General features: G+C 54.4%; 1 pseudogene; it reads left to right on the plus strand.

The window, feature by feature from the left end:
* The first annotated feature begins 16,130 nt into the window (after positions 1-16,130).
* Positions 16,131-20,071, plus strand: LOC116544701 (annotated as a pseudogene).
* The last annotated feature ends 809 nt before the right edge of the window (positions 20,072-20,880 follow it).

A 20,880-nucleotide genomic window follows, 5' to 3' on the forward strand; every position in this document is an offset into this window, starting at 1 on the left:
CTGAGGCAGGAGAATTGCCTGAACCCAGGAGGCGGAGGTTGCGATGAGCCGAGATCGCGCCATTGCACTCCAACCTGGGTAACAAGAGCGAAACTCCGTCTCAAAAAAAAAAAAAAATGATAGAGAAAAAAAAAGTATTTGGCAGAAGAATAGTTGTAAAGAAACATTTAATGACTGCCCTGCTGCGTTCCGGACTTGTGTGAGGCTTGTAGCCCCTTTCTTTTGGCTAATTTCTCCCTTTCGGAATGGGAATATTGACTCCATGCCTATACCCCCATTGTATCTTGGAAGTAACAAACTAGTTTTTTTTATCTTACAGGCTCATAGGCAGAAGGGACTAGCTTTGTCTCATGAGAACTTTGTACTGTGGGCTTTCAAGTTAATGTTGAAATGAGTTAAGTCTTTGAGGGACTGTTGAGAAGGCATGGTTATATTCTGAAATATGAGAAGGACATGAGATTTGGGAGAGGCCAGAGGTGGAACAATATGTTTTGAATCTGTGTCCCCGCCCAAATCTCATGTTGAATTGAAATCCCCAATGTTGGGGATAGGGACTGGTAGAAAGTGATTGGATCACGGGGGCTGTTTCTCACGAATGGCTTACACGGTCCCCTTAGTGCTACTCTTGTGATAAAGTTTACATTGTTACAGGATATTTAGGAGACCAGAGAGACCAATGCGTGAAACAGGAGGATTTTATAAAGGGGGCCACCAGCTCAGAGGATTAGTATCTGAAGTTTAAGCCCCGGAGAAAGAAAATGGGGTACTTTTATACATTTAGGATGATGTAGCAGCTAGCAGGTTTATAGAAGTTAGAACAAAGAACAGTTAATTAATTTGCAGCATGTCTTGTGATGTATGTTACATTTGAGAAATAGCATTTTGATAAACACATTGTACATTTTTTGGATGTTATCTTGCCCTGTGACATTGCAGCTGGTCAACATGAAAAACAGGAATTTTGAAATGCCTGGGAACTTTGCTGAGAATGTGGGAAGAATAGATAAGGTAGGTTTTACAAGGAGTTAGTTAATTTTAAGCAGAGCTGGGGATTAGGTTTTATATTAAACAGCACACAACACAGCAAAATTTACTGAATTATATAGCAACTACAAATTATAAGGTTTTTTGGGTTTTTTTACTATTATTGCTTTTTATTTATTTATTTATTTATTGAGATGGAGTCTTGCTCTGTCACCCAGGCTGGAGTGCAGTGGCACAATCTCAGCTCACTGGAACCTCTGCCTCCCAGGTTCAAGCCATTCTCCTGCCTCAGCCTCCTGAGTAGCTGGGAGTACAGGCACCCACCACCATGCCTGGCTAATTTTTTTTTTTTTTGAGACAGTTTCAAAAAATAATAAAAATAAAAAAATAAAATAAAATAGAAAAAGAGACAGTTTCAATCTTGTCACTCAGGCTGGAGTGCAGTGGTGTGAACTTGGTTCACTGCAGCCTCCGCCTCCTGAGTTCAAGCAATTCTCCTGCCTCAGCCTCCCAAGTAGCTGGGATTACAGGCACCCGCCAAAATGCCCAGCTAATTTTTGTATTTTTAGTAGAGATGGGGTTTCACCATGTTGCCCAGAATGGTCTCGAACCCCTGACCTCAGGTAATCCACCCACCTCGGCCTCCCAAAGTGCTAAGATTACAGGCGTGAGCCACCGCGCCCGATCCTACTGGTTGGTTGAAAGTGTGTAGCCCCTCCCCCCACACTTCCTCCTGCTCCAGCCACATCACACGTGCCTGCTTCCCCTTCGCCTTCCACCATGATTGAAGTTTCCTAAAGCCTCTCCAGAAGCCGAACAGATGCCAGCATCATGCTTCCTGTACAGCCCGTAGAACCAAGTAAGTCAATTAAACCTCTTTTCTTTATAAACTTCCCAGTCTCAGGTGGTTTTCTTTTTTTTTTTTTTTTTTGAGACGGAATTTCGCTCTTGTTACCCAGGCTGGAGTGCAATGGCGTGATCTCGGCTCACCACAACCTCCGCCTCCTGGGTTCAGGCAATTCTCCTGCCTCAGCCTCCGGAGTAGCTGGGACTATAGGCATGCACCACCAAGCCCAGCTAATTTTTTTGTATTTTTAGTAGAGATGGGGTTTCACCATGTTGACCAGGATGGTCTCGATCTCATGACCTCGTGATCCACCCGCCTCAGCCTCCCAAAGTGCTGGGATTATATGCGTGAGCCACCACGCCCGGCCCCAGTCTCAGGTGTTTTTTTTTAATGGCAATGCAAGAACACACTAATATAGCTGGGTTATTGGGACCACATCAGTGGAACCTATTCAGTGGAGTCACGTGGGACCTGGTCACCAGGGCCTGATAAATAGGTCCTTGTGAATGGGGATCTGGTCAGTGCTGACCTGGTCAGCAGCAGCCTGGTCAATAGTACCTGTCAGTGGGGCCTGGTCAATGGGGACACAATCATTGGCGACGTAGTCAGAGGAAGCCTGGTGAGCAGGCACCTGGTCAGTGAGGACCTGGTCTGAAGGGACCTGGTCAGAGGAGACTGGTCAGAGGTCCTGGCCACTTGGGGCTACATCAGTGTGTCCTGGTAGCATGGGCCTGGTCAGCTGAAATCTGGTCAGTGAGGGCCTGGTGAGTATGACCTGGTTATTGGGGTCCTGGTCAGTGGAAACCTGGTCATTGAGGCCTAGTCATTCTGGCAGTGGGGGCCCAGACAGTAGGGATCTGGTCAGTGGGGGCCTGGTTATTGGGGTCCTGGATAGTGGGGCCTAGCCAGTAAAGGTCTGGTCATTAAGGACCTAATAAGTGAGAACCTCATCAGTCAGTGGGGGGACTTGGCCATTGGGGGGCTTGGTAGTGGGGTCTGGAATTGGGGGGCCCATCAGTGGGACCTGGCTAGTGGGGCCTACTTAGTGGAGGTCTGGTCAGTGGGGTCCTGGTAAGTTGGGGCCTCATCAGTTGGCACCTGGTCAATGGGAACCTGGTGAGTGAGGAACTTGTCAGTGGGGCCAAGTCAGTGAAACGTGGCTGCTGGGGACGTAATCAACTGTGGTCTTGTCAGTGGGGACCTCATTAGTTGGGGCCCAGTCAGTGGGGGCCTGTCAGTGGAAGCCTCATCTGTGGTCCTGGACAGTGAGGCCTGGTCACTGGAGGAGGTCAGTGGGTCCTGGTTATTGGAGGCCTGGTTGGCAAAGACATAGCCAGAAGCTGGTCAGTTGGGGCCCAGTCACTGGGGATTTTGTCATATGGGCCAGTCAACGGGGGCCTAAGAGAGGAGGCCTCATTGGGGTGTCTTGGCTAGTGGGGTGGTCTGAGGTCCTGGTAAGTTGAGGCCTCATCAACTGAGGCCTGGTCAGTGGGGCCTGATCACTGGGGTCCTGGCTGGTGGGGACTGATCAGTGAAGTTCGGGGTCATTCGGGACCTGGTTAATGGGCCCTGATTAGTAAAGGTCTGGTTACTAAAGACCTGGCCAGTCAGAACCTCATCAGTTAAGGACCTGGTCAGCTGGGACCACATCAGTTAAGGACTGGTCAGTTGGAACCTCGTCAGTTAAGGACTTGGGCGGATGGAACCTCCTCGGTTAAGGACTGGTCAGTTGGAACCTCGTCAGTTAAGGACTTGGGCAGATGGAACCTCGTCAGTTAAGGACGTGGTCAGTTGGGACCTCGTCAGTTGGGCCCAGTCAGTGGGGGCCTGGCAGTGGAAGCCTCATGAGTGTGTCCTGGATAGTGAGGCCTGGTCACTTGAGGCCTGACAGTGGGACCTAGTCAGTGAGGTTCTAGTCACTGGGTACTGGCTGTCGGGCCTGTTCAGTAAAGTGTGGTCAGTAAAAACATGGTCAGTTGGAACCTTGTTAGTTAGGCCCTGTTGGTGGGGACCTGGTCAATGGGGCCCTTGTCAGTTGGGCACAGTCAGTGGAGGTCTCTCTCTGGTCAGTGCATTCTTGGTAAGTTGGGGCCTCATCTTGGAGACCTAGTCGGCGGGGACCCGGTCAGTGGAAGCGTGGGCAGTGGGGACTCGGTCAGTGGAAGTGTGGGCAGCGGGGACCCGGTCACTGGAAGCGTGGGCAGTGGGGGTTTGTCAGTTGGGACAGTCAGTGGGAGTCTGGTTACTTGGGACCTGGTCTATGGGGGCCTGGTCATTAGGGTGCTGGGTAGTGAGCCCTAGTCAATATTATGACCTAGTCTGGCCATTGAGGACCTGGTCAGTGAGAATCTCATCAGCTGGAGCACAGTAAGTGAGGGCCTGGTCAGTGGGTCTTGGTTCATGCGGCCTAGTCTGTAGAGGTTTGGTCAGTGGGGTCCTGTTAACTCAGGGTCTCATCTATGGGGACCTGGCCGGTGGGGACCTGGTCAACAAGGGTTTTATCCATTAAACCTAATTGTCAGGGCCTGGTCAGCTGAGACGTAGTCAGCGAGGCCTAGTCAATGGGGGCCTGACAGTGGGAGCCTGTTCCATGAGGACCTTGTGAGAGCACCTGCTCAGTGGCGGGCCTGGTCATTGGGGCCTAGTCCACTGGGGGACTAGGAGGGCGTGGCCCACGCAGACATGATCACTGGAAAACTGGGCAGTGGAGGCATGACCAGCAAAGACGTTACCAGTGAAAGTCTCGTTCATGAGGCCTAGTTAGTGGAGTTGGGACGGTGAGGGCCTTGTCACAAAGACCTAGTCAGTGGGGCCTTGTGCCTGGTCAGTGCGAACCTGGTCTTTAGGGGCTGGGTTAGCAAGTAACTGGTTAGCAGGGACCTGGTCAGTGCAGCCCAGACCACCGGCTGACTGATCATTGGACCCAATCAATGGGAGCCTGGTTTGACTGGGGGATGGGGCGGCTGCCAATGGGGCCTGGTCAGGGGAAGCCCACTCAGTAAGGCCTGGTCAATGATAGTTGCTCACCAAGGTCAGTGGGACCTTGTTGTGGGGACTGGTCTGTGGGGGCCTGGTCATCAGGGCTCATTCAGTGAGGGCTGAGTCATGGCAGAGGCCCAGTCCATAGGGCGCTGGTCAGCAGGGGCCTGGTCAGTTGGACCCGGTCCTCCCAGAACTGGTCCGCTCCCCTGACCGTGCCAGTCACCCGGCCTACAGCCAGTGGTGTCCTTTATATCTCTCCCAGCACAGGCCCAGGGCGTGGGGATGCCCGAAGCTGGGAGGAGGCGCAGACAGCAGGAAGGAGAGAAGGAAGGAAGGAACTTCCTGAGTATGGATGCCTACGAAGTCACAACGTGTAGGCTGTTTTTACTCCAATGCCATATTCACTGTTTCTTCTCCGCATGTTTCTCTATTCAGCTGGCCTCAGTTGAACACAAAACCATCCTTGTACCACCACAAATAGTTGGCAATGGCTCTTTGAAAGCAGTTTTTATGCTGCTGTAGAAATTATCCTTGAACCAGAAAAATTCCCCAACACTCTCATCTTTATAAAGAGCTGCTTCCAAATTCTGCGTCGATTTTTGGAAAAAAAATATTTTGCTCTGGTAAAAAGTGCTTCATCTATGATCTCAAGTCTCTCCCTCGAATTGGATGGAGACGGTGAATTTCAGCCAAAGTGGCCAAAGAACTCGTGTCCCGCGCTCCTGAACGCCATCAGCCACTTCATTCCATCTTCCCTCTTCCCTGCTCCCCATGACTTTGGTAAGAGCGCCTCTGTGAACGTGCAGGATGTCTGGGGACTTGATGCGGTGGACAGCAGTAAAAGGTCCTGCGTAACAGGGTTCTAGCTCCTGCCTGGGCCAATCTGGGAAGAGCTTGCCGATGGCATCGCAGGCACCTCCAGTGAGGGTGATGGGTTGGTTCAGGCCCACCTGCTGGGCCCACTCCGAAGCCTGGCTGAGGCCGAGGGAGGGCTGGCCTCCTGCTGATGTTCCCTGAAGCCCATTACCTGCTTGCCGTAAACTCCATGCCTTGTGTCTGAGCACCAGCGCTGTCGTCCACCTTCTTGAGAAAGCATCTGAAGCTGTCAATCATGCTCTCCACTGCTGCAGGTCGAGGGTGTTGGTGGTGGAGTGCTCAGGGTCAGGGCCTGGCTTGCTTGGATGGGAGGCAGTTTTCTTATTTTCTTTTTTTTTTTTAAAGATGGGGTTTCTCCATGACGGCCAGGCTGGTCTTGAATTCCTGACCTCAGGGAATCCACCCACCTCGGCCTCCCAAAGTGCTAGGATTACAGGCGTGAGTCACCGCACCCGGCTTAGTTTTCTTATTTTCTTTCCTCAAGAGATGCGGTGCCATACAGAAGGTGTTCCTCTTGTTTCCAGGTCTTCCCTTGGTGCTGCTGGGGCCTGTCAGGAAGTGCTGGAGGACGTGGCACTGCGCCAGCACTGGGCAGCCGGCTGCATGGCTCATCCCACGGATCAGGCTCTTCCTGTGCGTGAAGATGAAGTCCTCCTGGAGGCAGCCCGTGGCCTGCTTCTCGGGTAGGTGGGACACAAAGATGGCCGGGAACGTCACCAGACATGCATCCACCCAGTCGAAGTGCTTGTTGCACCATGCACCAGCGCCTGCCCATGCGTGGGCACCAGCTTACAGGAGAGAAAGCTCTTCATGCCCTTGAACTTGTTCTACTGAGCGGTGTCGCCGGTGGTACGCCGGAAGGGGTAGGGGTTCTCCTGCCACTTGGGGCCATAGAGTCGCAGAGCCATGCACAGCTTGTCCCCGTCCTTCACAGAGCCCAACAGGCTCCCGTATAGGCTCAGCAAGCACCTCATGATCCTGCCACAAGTTCTTGCCGGGGTTCTCTGGCCTGAAATGCACAACAACTGGGTGAGGTGTGCCTTGTCCCCTCCGTGGTGATGCGTGCTGTGACTCAAGGCCCATAGCACCCCTGTTGCCCTCCCCTACCAACCAGGACTGGAGTTCAGGCTGGGCCCCTCTGGACCTGGGACTTGTGCCCTGGGAGGGGGCTCTGTCCCACCAATCAAATCAGAAGACATAAGGCATGCTGCTGGCTGGCCAGGACTAGAAGGACACCATGCTCACCCCTCCCTCTGGCAGCCTGAAATGGACCAGCTTCCCTGTTGAGAAGGACTTCCTAAAGCCCAGGAGCCCTCTGGGGCTGCAGAGCAGCTGGCTTGGAGCTGCCCTGGCTTGCCAAGCACAAGGCCTCCCTGCCCGACTTGACAGGTGGGGAAGCAGCTGAGGCCGTGCCTCATGGTGGCCAAGCTGTTGCCACCACAGGGGCCCAGGGAGCCACTGAGGACAAGGTGTGAACCGCTGCCCAACTCACCCACCATCATGGAGCTGTCGTCCTGGGCCTCATCACTGCCCTGACTGTCCTGGTTGGACCGAAGAGCTGCTGCGGCCATGGCTGCTGGGCACCCCTGCCGTCTGAAACGCCTCCACCAGCTGCTGGAAGGTGCTTAGTGCACCGGCCGCTGAAAGCCTGCTTCGGCTGCAGCCCTAGCTGGAAAGTGTCAGGAGGGCAGGGCCTCAAAGCCTCCCGGCAGCATGCTGGCAGCGTGGCCGAGATGCTGGGGCCGCCATCGCTTGCTGGTCTTAGCTCGGGGACATGTATCACCTGCACTGCACAGATAAAGCTGGGAAGAGGCCACAGTCACTGCAGCCGTGGACGCCCCTGAGCAGCCCTGGGTGTCCTGCTCCCATATCTTCTGCTGCTGCAACCAGTTCTTGCTGGGGTTCTCTGACCTGAAATGATACAACCACCGGGTGAGGTGTACCATGCCCCCTGCGTGGTCATGCGTGCTGCGACCGAAGGCCCATGGCACCCCTGCTTAACCATGTTAACAATGCTTGTTTGTTAACAATGCCCTCCCCTACCAACCAGGGCTGGGATTCAGGCCGGGCGCCACTGGACCTGGGACTTGTGCCCTGTTTGGGAGCTCTGTCCCACCAGTCAAATCAGAGGCCATAACGTATGCTGCTGGCTGGCCAGGGCTCTGGGAGAGTGCCAGGCTCACCTCTCCGTCCCTGGCATCCTGAAAGGGATCAGCTTCCCTGTTGAGAAGGACTTCCTAAAGCCCAGGAGTCATCTGAAACTGCGGAGCAGCTGGCTGGGAGCTGCCCTGGCTCCTTCCATGCCATGCTAGTCACTGCCCACCAAGGGGAGTCCGATGCAAGTGCCCTTATGCAAGGGACTTATCTCTGGACCTGCCTCTCAGTTCTCAGGGGCCCAGCAGGGCCTGGTGGTGTGGCCAAGATGGGGTTGCAGGGCTAGGCCCCATCGATGGTCCTGGGGCTGTGTAGGGTGGATGTGGAAGGGGCGGGGCCCAGCATCCCTGTTCAAAATTTTGCAGCGGGAACCACGGGCCTCTGACACACAAGTCCCCGGGCAGCTTCGGGAGGGAGTTCAGAAGACACATGGGTCCATTGTGAGCCCTCAGGATCTCCAGAGAGCAGCCTGCTGCTCTTTAGTTCTTGGGAATCCCCTTCGTGCAGCTGGGCCTCAGTCTCGGAGACAGTCAGCCAGGCCAGGGAGGAAGGGGGGGAGGGAACCAGGGTCGCATTCCAGGATGGGGGCTGGCTGCATGGGCCCCTGGAGCTAAGCTGGTGGGCAGGGGTGGGCCAGCCTGTCTCCCTTGCAGAGGGGCTCAATGCTGGGGGATGCTCACAGAGGCCTGGGTGCCAGGCACCCTTGCTCAAGTTTGATTGAAAAAATAGCAGACGTGAATGGTCCGCTTCTCCACCAAGCCCATTAGGTCTTCAGAGGAGTGGACCCCACAGACCTTGGTCTGCAGAGTTCTCTATGTCTGAGTGTGGCTTCTCTAGTCTGACCGTAAGGACACACCTGCAGGCTGCTGATCCCAGAGCCAAGGGAGTTTGGACCCTTCAGGGTCGGGGGAAACTGTCAGGGCACCTCAAGTCACTCCTGGGATGGTCGCTGAGGATTCGGGCTGGCTCTGCGCTTCCTCACTCACCTCTTCGTTCCAGGGCTGTGTGTCCCGGGTTGCAGCCCTGATTCAGAGCCAGGTGCGAGAGGCCTTGGCTGTCACCTAGCCCCCTTGCCACCTCACACGAGACACTGTCTCCAAGGCGGGTGAGGCAGTCCTGAGGACAGGGCCCTCTCTGCCCTCTGGAGCCATCCACTCCATGCCTGGACTGGATCCTTCTAACACCTGGCTGAGCTTTGGATCTGGCCCTGGCCAGGGCTCCTGCCTGTGTCCTCTCCCTGAATCCTCTGAGTCAGAGACACTGATTCTCTTGTTCCCCTGGCTCCAGCCTTATTGCCCTGATGCCCTTGGAGGGGCGCTCTGGAGCAAAGGGGCCCTCCTCCTCCCTGCATCTGTTGATGTTGGGATGGTGGTTCAAGGAGCTGGCACAGAGGGGAGAGGGTGTGAAAAGCACAGGGGGTGTTGAGGGGTCTTTCCCCGGCTCCCACCTGTCTGAGCAGCATGTCCAGTGTACATGTGCTCAGCACCTGCCCAGAGGACTGGCAGACCAATTTCCAGTAGCCACTTAGTGTAGAAGAGGAAGAGGGAGAAAAAGAGGTGCAGAAGGAAGGCTTGGGTAGTAGTCGGGCTGGTGGGGCTGGGGCCCTCTCCACTATGGAACACTCCAGAGGGTGACTCAGGAGGGGACCTGGTGCTGGATCCCACCAGGGGGTGGCAGGTCCCAGCAATGCCTTGTCAGTTTCCCCACAAAGGCCTAAAAGTGCCTGAGCACCATGGTGTCCTACAGGTCCCAGGGCTGGGAGAACTGGTCCTGGAAGAACTCCCTCCCACAGGCTGGACTGGGATAGGTACAGGGAGGGCATCAGGCCAGGAGGGGTTCCTGGGAGGGGTTGGTGCCCACACCCGGTTCCCAACACTGCCACCTCCCACTGGGCAGCACTGGGTCCTTCTGTGGCCCCACCGGGGGTCCAGCTGTGCAGAGGAGGCCATGCGGCCAGGGGAGGCCTGGGCAGGGAGGTGCCCACCACATTTCTGCCTTTCTCACGGGTCATTTCAAGGGTGGGCTTGGGGTCTGGGAGAACTTGCTGTGCCCTGCCCACCCCACAGGCCAGGCCTGGCCAGCGCTGGCATTCCTCCTGACCAGAGCAGAGGGCCATGGGGACAGTGGCCTCAGGCCAGCCAAGCTCTGTCCTGTGAGCTCCCCAGGAAACCTCAGGCACGCAGGGACTTCTGTGAACTTTGAAGGCTGTGGGCGCCATCACCCTTATCGACTTGATCTTCAGGCTGAATTAGGAAAGGATCAGTGGGGACAGTAGGTGTGAGATGACTTGGCCCTTCCAAGCTGGGAGCCAGTAGCCCAAGCTGGGCCCACAGTGGTTTCAGTCCCCTGGAGTTCGAGGGACCCCTCCCCGTGGGATGAGCTGCCACCATGAGGCTGGGTCAGAAGAGGTCTTGCAGTTTCTCATGGTGAGGACTTGACTCAGTGGGGATGTGGCTCCTGGAAGGAGGGACTCCCCAGGGCCTTGGACTACCCGGGGCTCTCCCAAGTGGACACCTGGCCCAGTCTGTCCCAGCCTCTGCGGGGGGGATGTCCCCTCTCGAGCACTGCTGGCTCGTGTGCCTTGCCAGGACCCATCTGTGCCTCCTGCTGGGTGGGGGTGAGGCAGGTCCTCCTGGGGGATGGGACCCCTGGGCTGGGGGAGCCAGGCAGTGTGGAGCAGGTGGGTCCCTGGGCTGGGAGCTTCCAGTGCCTCATTACCCCATGTAAAGCACCAGAGAAGCCAGCGAAAACGTGGAATTCTGGGCACGCAGCTCATCCTTGTCCTGATGGGAGGAGCAGAGGCACTCAGGGCCCCTTGGTCTGCTCCCAAAGCATCCCTATTTCAGGCTCCTCTGCAGCCCTTCCCTGAGGGGCAGAACAATGGGCAGTGCCTGGGGCTCCCCGCCACACTTGCCGCCAACATGGACCCCCGGTGGACACACTTCCCTTAGCCCAGCTCAGCCAGAGCCCGGCCTGGGTCCCAGAGCCTCTGCCAGAAAAAGGAAACCCAACTACAATCCCATGGAGAGCCCCACATCCCAGGCCAGGCCTCTGCTGGGACTTGACCTCTCACCCACCCCCAATGAGTAGGAGCCAGAACCTCCCTCCCCCCGATCCCCAAGATTCTGGGAAAGAGCTGAGGGCTGTCTTCTCACCAAGTCCCCATGAGTTTTGGGAGTGATGTATATAACGTGTTCCTGGTGGGCTTAGTGTCTCTGTAGCCTGGCACAATTTGAGCTGTAGAAAATGAGAGCCCGAAACCTATCACAAAATCAGAGCCTGCTCCCAAGATGTGGAGCTGTCAGAAGAGCTGGGCACTGGCAGAGGCCGCCAGACCCCCAGGCCTCCCACCCTCCCATTTGGCCACTCCAGCATGCAGCCTCGGCCCAGGGGAGGAGAGGCAAGACCATCCCCTGGAGCCCGGCTGGAGGGGCTGCCTGGTGGTGCCCTGAGCAGGTCATGCACATCTCAGCTGACAAGGAGTCCAGAGAGACCCTGTCATGCCTAAGCTCACATGGTCCGAGAGGATCTAGGAGAGGACCATAGATGTCCCTCCCCTCAGATGCCAGGCCGGGGGGGTACCATGCCAGGCTGGGGACAGCACCTGTGAACTAGGCTGGCCAACAGGGCCAGCTGGGGGCACTGACCCCCACACACAGGGTCCTGGTAAAACCCAGGGGCTGCCTGCCAGGCACAAGAGAACTACTGGGTCCAGACCCTGTGTGTACAGCCCATGGAGTCAGCTCAGTGGCTGTCCCTCCAGGAGTGATCTGGAAAGCGGGGGCCCACTGGGAGCAGGCACTTCAGGAATCCCCTCCCTGTCTGTGGCGCTCCAATGGGGTTCAGGCGGCAGGGACATTGGATCCCTGCCAGTTTTCCCATGAAGAAACAGTTTCTGCAGGGTCCATACTCATTTCATGACAAGAGCCACATCCGTCAGACACTATGGCAACTTGTCAAAAATGCTTCCTGGGAGCACCATTCTGGGATACTGACCGGCTCCTTGGCCTCTGGGCAAGCCCAGGAAGAGGGCATCACTTGTTCTGAGACTAGCAATCAGGCTCAGGTCAGACCAGGAGTCTGTGCCTGAGCCCTCTCCAGCTCAGCGTGACCCCTCTGAGACCCTCCCTCCCTGCCTTGCTTGCATATCCAAGTCAGCAGCGAGCTGCATCTCGGTAGCTGTTGGATACTGAATTTTAATGAAGCAACGACACCCCTCACCGGAGACACGCAGGCCTGTGAATCTGGGAATGTGACCCGGGAATATGGTAGCCCTGGAGTGCTACTCAAGGGGTTAGACGCAGAACACGCCACTGGGATATGACAAAGGTGATGCCGACTAGGAAAGAGAGAAAAGAGGGTTTGGGTTCACACAGATGCCATTTTGTCGTCTCTACCATGTTCCGACAATGAATGCGATTCCAGGCCCAGAGGATGCGCTGAGTAAGCAGATGAGCTCTTCAGGGTCACCGTGTTTGAGGAAATGTTTGGGTAAAAGTGGATTTTACTATTCCCGTGTTGAAGGTTGCCTTGGTGGCCTTCAGCTGTGAGGGACGATGAATCAAGCCGTGAATGTGGCATGCAGGTTTTCCATGGCCATCAGTTTTCAGATCAGTTGGGTCAGCCTCTGAGACTCTTCTGGGATGTGTGGCACAAGTCACTGAGTTTTTCTGAGCAGCCGTCCAACGGACTTCCAGAGTGGCCATGTCCCGTCACGTTCCCACTGGGTAGGGATGAGGGTCCCCGGGGTCCTGCATCCTCCTGGTATTTGGTGTCGCTGATTGCTTGGGAAGGCTCCCAAGTCCCTCCATCCTGCTGCCCTTCCCTGGGTCACAGCACTTTCCACCATTCCTCACTATTTTATTTGTTGCTGTCTGTCTCCTCGGGAGACACTTTGGGTTCTGGCCCCACATGTCACAGCAAGGCTCAGGGCTTGGAGCCAGGTAGACGCTCAGTTTATGATGCTAGCTGTTTCTTGGCCCTGGAGCGCTTGTGGTGGCTCTGTCGCCCCTCCTGGGTGACACCGGCCTCTGCTCTGGTGAAGCCCCCATGCCTCTGGTTCACCCCATCCCCCCAGGGACTCTCCAGCCCCGCAGGCCCTTACTTGACACTGTATTGTGGCTGGAACATGATGTGGTTTCTCAGGGTATGGCTGACATCCAGGTTGATCTGGTGGAAGTTCCCAAGGGAACTCTTTTTCATCCGCATTACCTCCAGGGCTGGCCAAGAAAAGGAAGCAGCCTCTGAACAGAGAGAAAACGTGCTGCCCCATGCGGCAGTCATCCCTTTGGGAGGGAAGGTTTCCTTCTGCAGAAACCTCCCCCTCTGCGTCACTCCCTTACAGTCCCACTAGTCCTGGATTTCAGCTCACCTGTGGTGCCGGCGTCACCACGTTTCTAAAAGGATCTCACTTTATTTCAACCCCCACCTTCAACCCAGGCTCCACATTCCCTCCAGCTAGAGGCTTGGGCTCCAGACACAGACTGGCCTAGTTTGTCCCACTTTGGCTGACTTCGGAAGAGTCCTACACTTGTATTTCTACAGGTTCTTGGCCTTTACCTTCTCAACGTCCAGGAAGTGTGACCACACATCTACCAAGATGTGTCCCGTCTCCCAGCCAACTTGGGACAGAACACTCTGGAGAGACAGGCTTTGGGGCAGCCCCAGGGAGGAGCAGAGCCTGAGGATTCTGGAAGTCTCCAGAATTTGTTGATATTTCAGGAGAGATGGGGTCTACCTAGGACCAGACCTCCCTTCCCACAATTTAGAGTTATGAATGCTGATCTTGACCTGTTCCTTCCTTCGGGTCACCAGGGGGTATCCCTGAGCTAGTGCTGGCCCAGGTCTTGGCATCACAGTCTCCAGCAAGGTGAGGTTTGCAGGGACAAATAGGAAAGCTGCTGTCCAGACCTCCTGTCCCGGCTGAGGACAGTGTGCCGCCCACCCTCTGAGAGGCAGGCAGTGTCAGGACCCAGCCATGAGAGTCCGTCCCCCTGTCTCTGTAGAGAGCGGTCACAGGGGCCCTCCCTCCCCACATCACCTCCTTGCCACTCCTGTATTCCTGACCATCTTGAAGCATTTGGAGCTGTTTCTCTGTATTTCTGATCCTCTGAGGTCTTTACAGTCTGCTGTGATGACATGGAGTTAGAGGAGCTGCCAGGCTTCCTGGAGCAGCCCTTGGGCGCTGTCACCTGGGCTCCGAGGCCCTGACGGGACTGAACCACAAAAAGAACCAAGAAAGGGCAGGCCTTGGGGACTGAGACCCTCTGACCGAACAGGCACCTGTGATGCTGTCCTCAGGCCAAGTACCAGCCTCCAGGTGAGGTCTTGGTGCCAGCAGGCAGTGACCCTTGAGCCACGACTGCTGTTGTCAGTTTGGAGTTTGGTCAAATCAGCATGAGGACAGAGTCTTGGGGTCAGGTCCAGCAGGAACTCCCGCCACTCCCAGGGACAGCCTGTTTCTCCCACTCATCACCACCAGCGCCCTTGGGCTTCTGACCACGCGCTGAGTCCTCCCGTCCCTGGACCAGCCTCTCAGGCAGCAGGTCAGGCTCTTACCTTCGCCTCCAGGGCACTGATGAGTGGCAGCTTTGTCTCACTGTAAGGCAACCCAAACAGAGCTGAGGACCTGCCCCGGGCTGGGAGCTAGCTGTGCTCCTCCTCCCCAAGTGGGTCCCAGGGAAGGATCAGTCCTGTCCCTTTCACGCCCCCACCGCCCCTCACCACAGGCCTTAGTCCAGGAGACACACAGGGAGGGTAAGAAGAGGTTCTCTCTGTGGGCCGACGCCTGTGAGTGGGCTGGGACTTGGGACAAGAGGGGTGTGTGGTGGGCAGGGACCACTAGGGTCCTGTAGAGCAGGGTCTTGGGCTGCACAACGGGGCTGCCCCAACCAGAGGTGGGCTTCTTCCTGAGGACTTGAGAACAGGGGGACCTGGACACAGACGCCCATTGTCCCCAACTGTCCTGAATCAGGCACAAACGGGAGGAATGGTGTCCATCTGCCGAGGGTGAGGGGCCCATGATGCCCGATTCTGGGCATCCGGAGGCAGATGGGGGTCAGGGACCAGAGAGCTCCATATGCTCAGCCTCCTGGAATCACACCAGGACCATCTCCACTCCCTCTAGCCAGTGAAACTGCTTCAAGAATAACACCAGCCAAACTTGGTTTGGGGCCAACGCAGCCTCTCTGCTCACAGAGATGTCTCAGGTGAAGGGACAGTGGATCCCACATTCTGAGCTGTCAATACAGGAAGGAGCCTTGTGTTCCGGGGTCACTTAGAATGAATGAGACCTCTGAGGACTTGGTCCTGGAGGACCCCAGGAGGTCCCCTCCTGTGGGAAGTAGAAAAGTTCCTCTTCAAAGTTTTCTTTCTTGTTAAAGAAATCCTTTCTGCTTTTTGCTAATAACTATTAAGCCCTAGCCAATGGAGCTGTTAGATGTGCTAACAGGCACGTAGTACATTCTATGTCCTTGCGCTTTAATCCAAGGTATCTGTGCTAGACATGCTCAAAGGCACGTCCCAGCTCGCAGCCCATGCTCCTTATTTAAACTTCTCCACTGCTTTTACCTGCTTAGAAAACTTTTAAGTTGTTAGCCAATCGGGTTTTAGTTTAGATTGTGAGGTCTGTCTCCAGCCAACGGAGATCAAACACAGCAGTAAGGACAACCCCAAATGCGTAAGAGGTAAATATGTCTGCTTTTCCTTTGTTCATTGTACTGTCATGGCAAGATGGCTGGTGAGGGTACCCTTCCTGCAGGGATTAAAAATTGCTTTGCTGAGAGATCCTTTGTCTTGGTGCTGATTTTTGTTTGCGGCAAAGAGCATCTGTTTCACCTCCCATGAACATTGGGAGCAAAGAAAGGGCGAAGCCTGTAGAGGAACCAACAGAGAAAGGGCCTCGTGGGGAAGAGCCCCAGTCCCCAGCAAAGAGGAACAATCATCACTCTCCAGCCAACCTTCTAGGCACCTTCATTTTCCACAACTGCCCAAGGACAGAGGGCTCCCCACTCCACTTCCAGACAAGAGACCCCGTGTGTCCAGTGGGTCCCACAGTGACCCTCACTGACTGTACCTGAAGTCTGGGTTGATGAGATCTCCTTGCAGGGACCCACCTGAAGGCACAGACTTGGATGGAAGACCACCCTCCACCCCACCCACAGGGGCTCTTCCAAGGCCAGGCTCTATCCTATTGCCATGAAAAATTTTGGAAAGATTTGGGATCTAGAACGTAAGGGGCACAGTGTCAGAGATTGAGTCCCACACAGCACAGGGCAGGGCTGAGAGCATGTACCAGGGTCACATCTGGGTCCCCAGACCCGTGACCGCTCCTCTAAACTCAGAAGTCTCACCTGTCGAATGGGTACAGTCAGGGACAGCACTCACCCCTTGGAGTCACCACCAGGATGAACAAGACAACCGTGTACATGGTTAGCACAGAGCAAGCACTACTGAGTGCCCAGAAATGACCCTCATTGGCAGCTGCCCAGAGACCAGCATCACTGACCAGGCAGTGACTGTCCCCAAGTCAGCAGGGAGGGAAGAGAGCAGGTCACACTCTCCTGAGTCAGATCAGGCAGCTGTTCTGAGATGTGCCTCTCGCCTAGAAAAGGGTCTTACGTGCACAACGCTCACAGACACCACTGTGTCTCTGACTGCTCCATGACCCAGAGGCAGACAGGTAGGCATTTGGCATTGTGACATTTTGGGGTCACAGCACCCACACAGGGCCCAGAGTCAGTGCCTCCTGCCCCTGAACTGTCAACCCGAGTAGGTGTGATATGTCTGCAAGGGAGCATCCCGTGTGGGTGAACACATGTGTGAGTGTGTGTCACTTCTCAGGCCAGGCCTGGCTGCCCCACTCACAGGCACACCCGCATCCTCATCACTGTCACCCCAGGGCCTGTGGTCAGCATCAGAGCACCCACGGGTGCTCCTCAGTCTCTGCCCTCTCCACATGGGACCGTCCTGAGGATGCAGAGTGGGGACAGAGGGATGAGGGCAGGGGCAGAGAGTGGGACCCTCCCTTGGGGGGACTCAGGTAGTGTGTAAAGTACTAGGTCTGAGGGGCAGGCCTGGATTCAACTCACCTTCTCACCTCCTCCTCCCAGCAGAACTCCAGGGGGCTGCGACTCAAGGGTGGAGGCAAAGAGGCTTCAGGGACAAACTGCCTACCTGAGGTCACGTGGCAGCCAACTAACCAGGCCCCACTGACCAGGTACCACTGACTAGCTCCCCAGTGACCAGGCCTTGGCTGACCAGCTGACCAAGCCCCTGTTGACCAATCCTCCCTGACCAGGTTTCTTTATTTTTTGGACAGGTTTTTTTTTTTTTTTTTTTTTTTGAGACAGGGTCTCATTCTGTCACCCAGGCTGGAGTGCACTAGCATGATCTTGGCTCACTGCAGACTTGACCTCAAGAATCGCTCCGAGTAGAAAGGCATGGCCATGGTGATTCAAACAGGCCCATTTTTAGCTGACAAGAAAGGCAACTCAGCCGGGTGCAGTGGCTCACACCTGTAATCCTGGCACTTTGGGAGGCCAAGGCAGGTGGACCACCTGAATTCAGGAGTTCGATACCAGCCTGGTCAACACAGTGAAACCCCATCTCTATTAAAAATACAAAAATTAGCTGGGCATGGTGGTGAGTACCTGCAATCCCAGCTACTCGGGAGGCTGAGGCAGGAGAATGGCTTGAACCGGGGAGGTGGAGGTTGTAGTGAGCCGAGATCAGGGCACTGCACTCCAGCCTGGGTGACAAAGTGAGACTCCATCCCCCCCAAAAAAGAAAGGCAACTTAATATTCTGCTGAGAATGTCCCACCACATAAAAAGTTAAAGGCTTAGGAATATTATTCTAGCTTTGAGGTATTTGTATTCCCACATTCAGAAAGAGTTTCTAAATTGGCCGGGCATGGTGGCTCACGCCTGTAATCCCAGCACTTTGGGAGACCAAGGTGCATGGATCACTTGAGGTCAAGAGTTCAAGACTAGCCTGGGCAACATGGTGAAACCCCCGTCTTTACTAAAAATACAAAATACAAAAATTAGCCGGGCGTGGTGATGCATGCCTGTAATCCCAACTACTCAGGAGTCTGAGGCAGGAGAATTCCTTGAACCCCGAGGCGGAGGTCGCAATGAGCCGAGATTGCACCACTGCACTCCAGCCTGGGGGACAGAGCAAGACTGTACCTCAAAAAAAAAAAAAAAAAAAAGGAAAATACAAAAATGCTTTATTTAAGATTTTTTTAAGGAGTTCCTAAATTGGCTGGATATGGTGGCTCATGCCTGTAATCCCAGCACTTTGGGAGGCCGAGGCGGGTGGATCACTTGAGGTCCGGAGTTTGAGACCAGCCTGGCCAACATGGGGAACCCCTGTCTCTGCTAAAAATACAAAAATCAGCTGGGCCTGGTGGCATGTGCCTGTGATCCCAGCTACTTGGGAGGCTGAGGCAGGAGAAATGCTTAAACCCAGGAGGCAGAGGTTGCTGCGAGCCAACAGAACGAGACTCCGTTTCAAAAGAAAGCAAGAGAGAGAGAGAGAAACTGGTGAGGAGGGCATGACCAGTAGTTGAGTAGTGTCCGAGAAAAAACCCGACCGAGAAAAAGGCTGAGTTGGAGAGCTGGCCTTACCTCACTCCAAGAGTTGGCTAACCTTGCTCTAAGTCTCAGCTCGGGCGTGATCTCAGAGCATGATCCTGTCTCAAAAAATAAAACCATAAATAACTAAATAAAATATCAATGCCTAGTAGAGAATGAATCTTTGTGGGTATGTGAGAGAGAGACAGGCTCTTGCTCTGTCACCCAGGCTAGAGTGCAGTGGCGCAATCATGGCTCACTGCAGCCTCAACCTCCCAGCCTCAAGTGATCCTCCTGCCTCAGCCTCCTGAATAGCTGGGACTACAGGTGTATGCCACCACACCCAACTAATTTTTTTTTTTTTTTTTTTTCATGGAGACGGAGTTTCACTCATGTTACCCAGGCTGGAGTGCAATGGCGCGATCTCGGCTCACCGCAACCTCCGCCTCCTGGGTTCAGGCAATTCTCCTGCCTCAGCCTCCTGAGTAGCTGGGATTACAGGCACGCATCACCATGCCCAGCTAATTTTTTTTTGTATTTTTAGTAGAGACGGGGTTTCACCATGTTGACCAGGATGGTCTTGATCTCTTGACCTGGTGATCCACCCGCCTCGGCCTCCCAAAGTGCTGGGATTACAGGCTTGAGCCACCGTGCCCGGCTTAATTTTTTTTTTTTTTTTTTTTGTAGAGACATGGTCTCAGAATGTTGCCCTGGCTGGTCTCAAACTTTTGGCCTCAAGCAATCCTCCCGCCTCAGCCTTCCAAAGTGCTGGAATTACAGGCATGAACCACCATGGCCGGCAATTGGTAACTTTTGTGGTTTGAAGGATATCATCCAAAAAGTGAAAACATCGTTTGGGATTCTTGTGCACTGTTGGTGGGAATGGAAAATGATATGAAAAAGGGTATGGCCATTCCTTAAATAAATAATAAATACAAAGTAATCATATCATGCAGGAAGCCCGCTTCTGAGCATACCCTAAAAAACTTAAAGCAGCAGAGTTGCTTGGAGGTTGGCGGCGCGGGGCTCAAGGCTAGCAGACGGAGCAATCGTGTCGTAAAAACAAACTTATGGCTGGGCGCGGTGGCTCAAGCCTGTAATCCCAGCACTTTGGGAGGCCGAGGCGGGTGGATCACGAGGTCAAGAGATCGAGACCATCTTGGTCAACACGGTGAAACCCCGTCTCTACTAAAGCTACAAAAAATTAGCTGGGCATGGTGGCGCATGCCTGTAATCCCAGCTACTCAGGAGGCTGAGGCAGGAGAATTGCCTGAACCCAGGAGGCGGAGGTTGCGGTGAGCCGAGATCGCGCCATTGCACTCCAGCCTGGGTAACAAGAGCGAAACTCCGTCTCAAAAAAAAAAAAAAACTTATGAATCGGACAAATCTGACAATTAGGAGTTTGAGTATCAGCGTGTCATGCTGCCCAAGGACACAGCCGAGCTGGTCCCTAAAATCCATTTGATGTCTGAATCTGAATGGAGGAATCTTGGCATTCAGCAGAGTCAGGGATGGGTCCATTATATGATCCATGAACCAGAACCTCACATCTTATTGTCCTGGCGCCCACTACCCAAGAAGCCGAAGAAATGAAGCTGGCAAGCCACTTTTCAGCCTCAAGCTTTATACAGCTGTCCTTACTTCCTGACATCTTTCTGATGACATCACGCTGCCTTCTTGTTTCTCGCTTTGATATTTAAAAGATGTTCAATACACTGTTTGAATGTGCTGGTAACTGCTTTGCTTCTTGAGTAGAGCCACACCCCCACTCCTCCCCACCCCCCCCCCCCACCATAGCCCATCCTGATGAGTGCTCTGTGGACCTACAGCTTCAGCTGAGTGTGACCCCAGAAGCCACGGTGTACTCTGTTTCCAGAACACACTTGGCAGATGGAGGAAGCATCTGAGATTAAGACCGTGGCTGTTACAGGGATCGTGTAAACTTGCTGCTTTTGGTTTTTCCTGCTGGGTATTGTATGTAGGGTGACTTGCGGATTTATGTTTCAGTGTACTGGAAACTTTTATTCAAGAAATCTGATCATGTTAAAAGCCTTGATTAAAGAGGAAGTTTCTATAATCTAAAAAAAAAAAAAACTGAAGGCAGCCACTCACATATTTGTTCATCCATGTTCATAGGCATATTATGAAAGGTGGAAGCAACCTAAGTGTCCGTGAAAGGATAAATAAGGCCGGGCATGGTGGCTCACGCCTGTAATCCTAGGACTTTTGGAGGCCAAGGTGGGCAGAATGCTTGACCCCAGGAGTTCGAGACCAGTCTGGGCAACATGGTGAAACCCCATCTCTACTAAAATTACAAAAATTAGCTGGGCATAGTGGCACATACCTGTGATCCCAACTACTTGGGAGGCTGAGGCATGACGATTGCTTGAGCCCAGGAGGTGGAGTGCAGTGAGCCAAGACCACGCTATTGCACGCCAGCCTGGGTAACAAGAGCGCCCAG

The sequence above is a fragment of the Sapajus apella genome, unplaced genomic scaffold (genome assembly GCF_009761245.1).
Source record: "Sapajus apella isolate SASKATOON/1434 unplaced genomic scaffold, GSC_monkey_1.0 scaffold227, whole genome shotgun sequence".
In the NCBI taxonomy this organism is placed as follows: domain Eukaryota; kingdom Metazoa; phylum Chordata; class Mammalia; order Primates; family Cebidae; genus Sapajus; species Sapajus apella.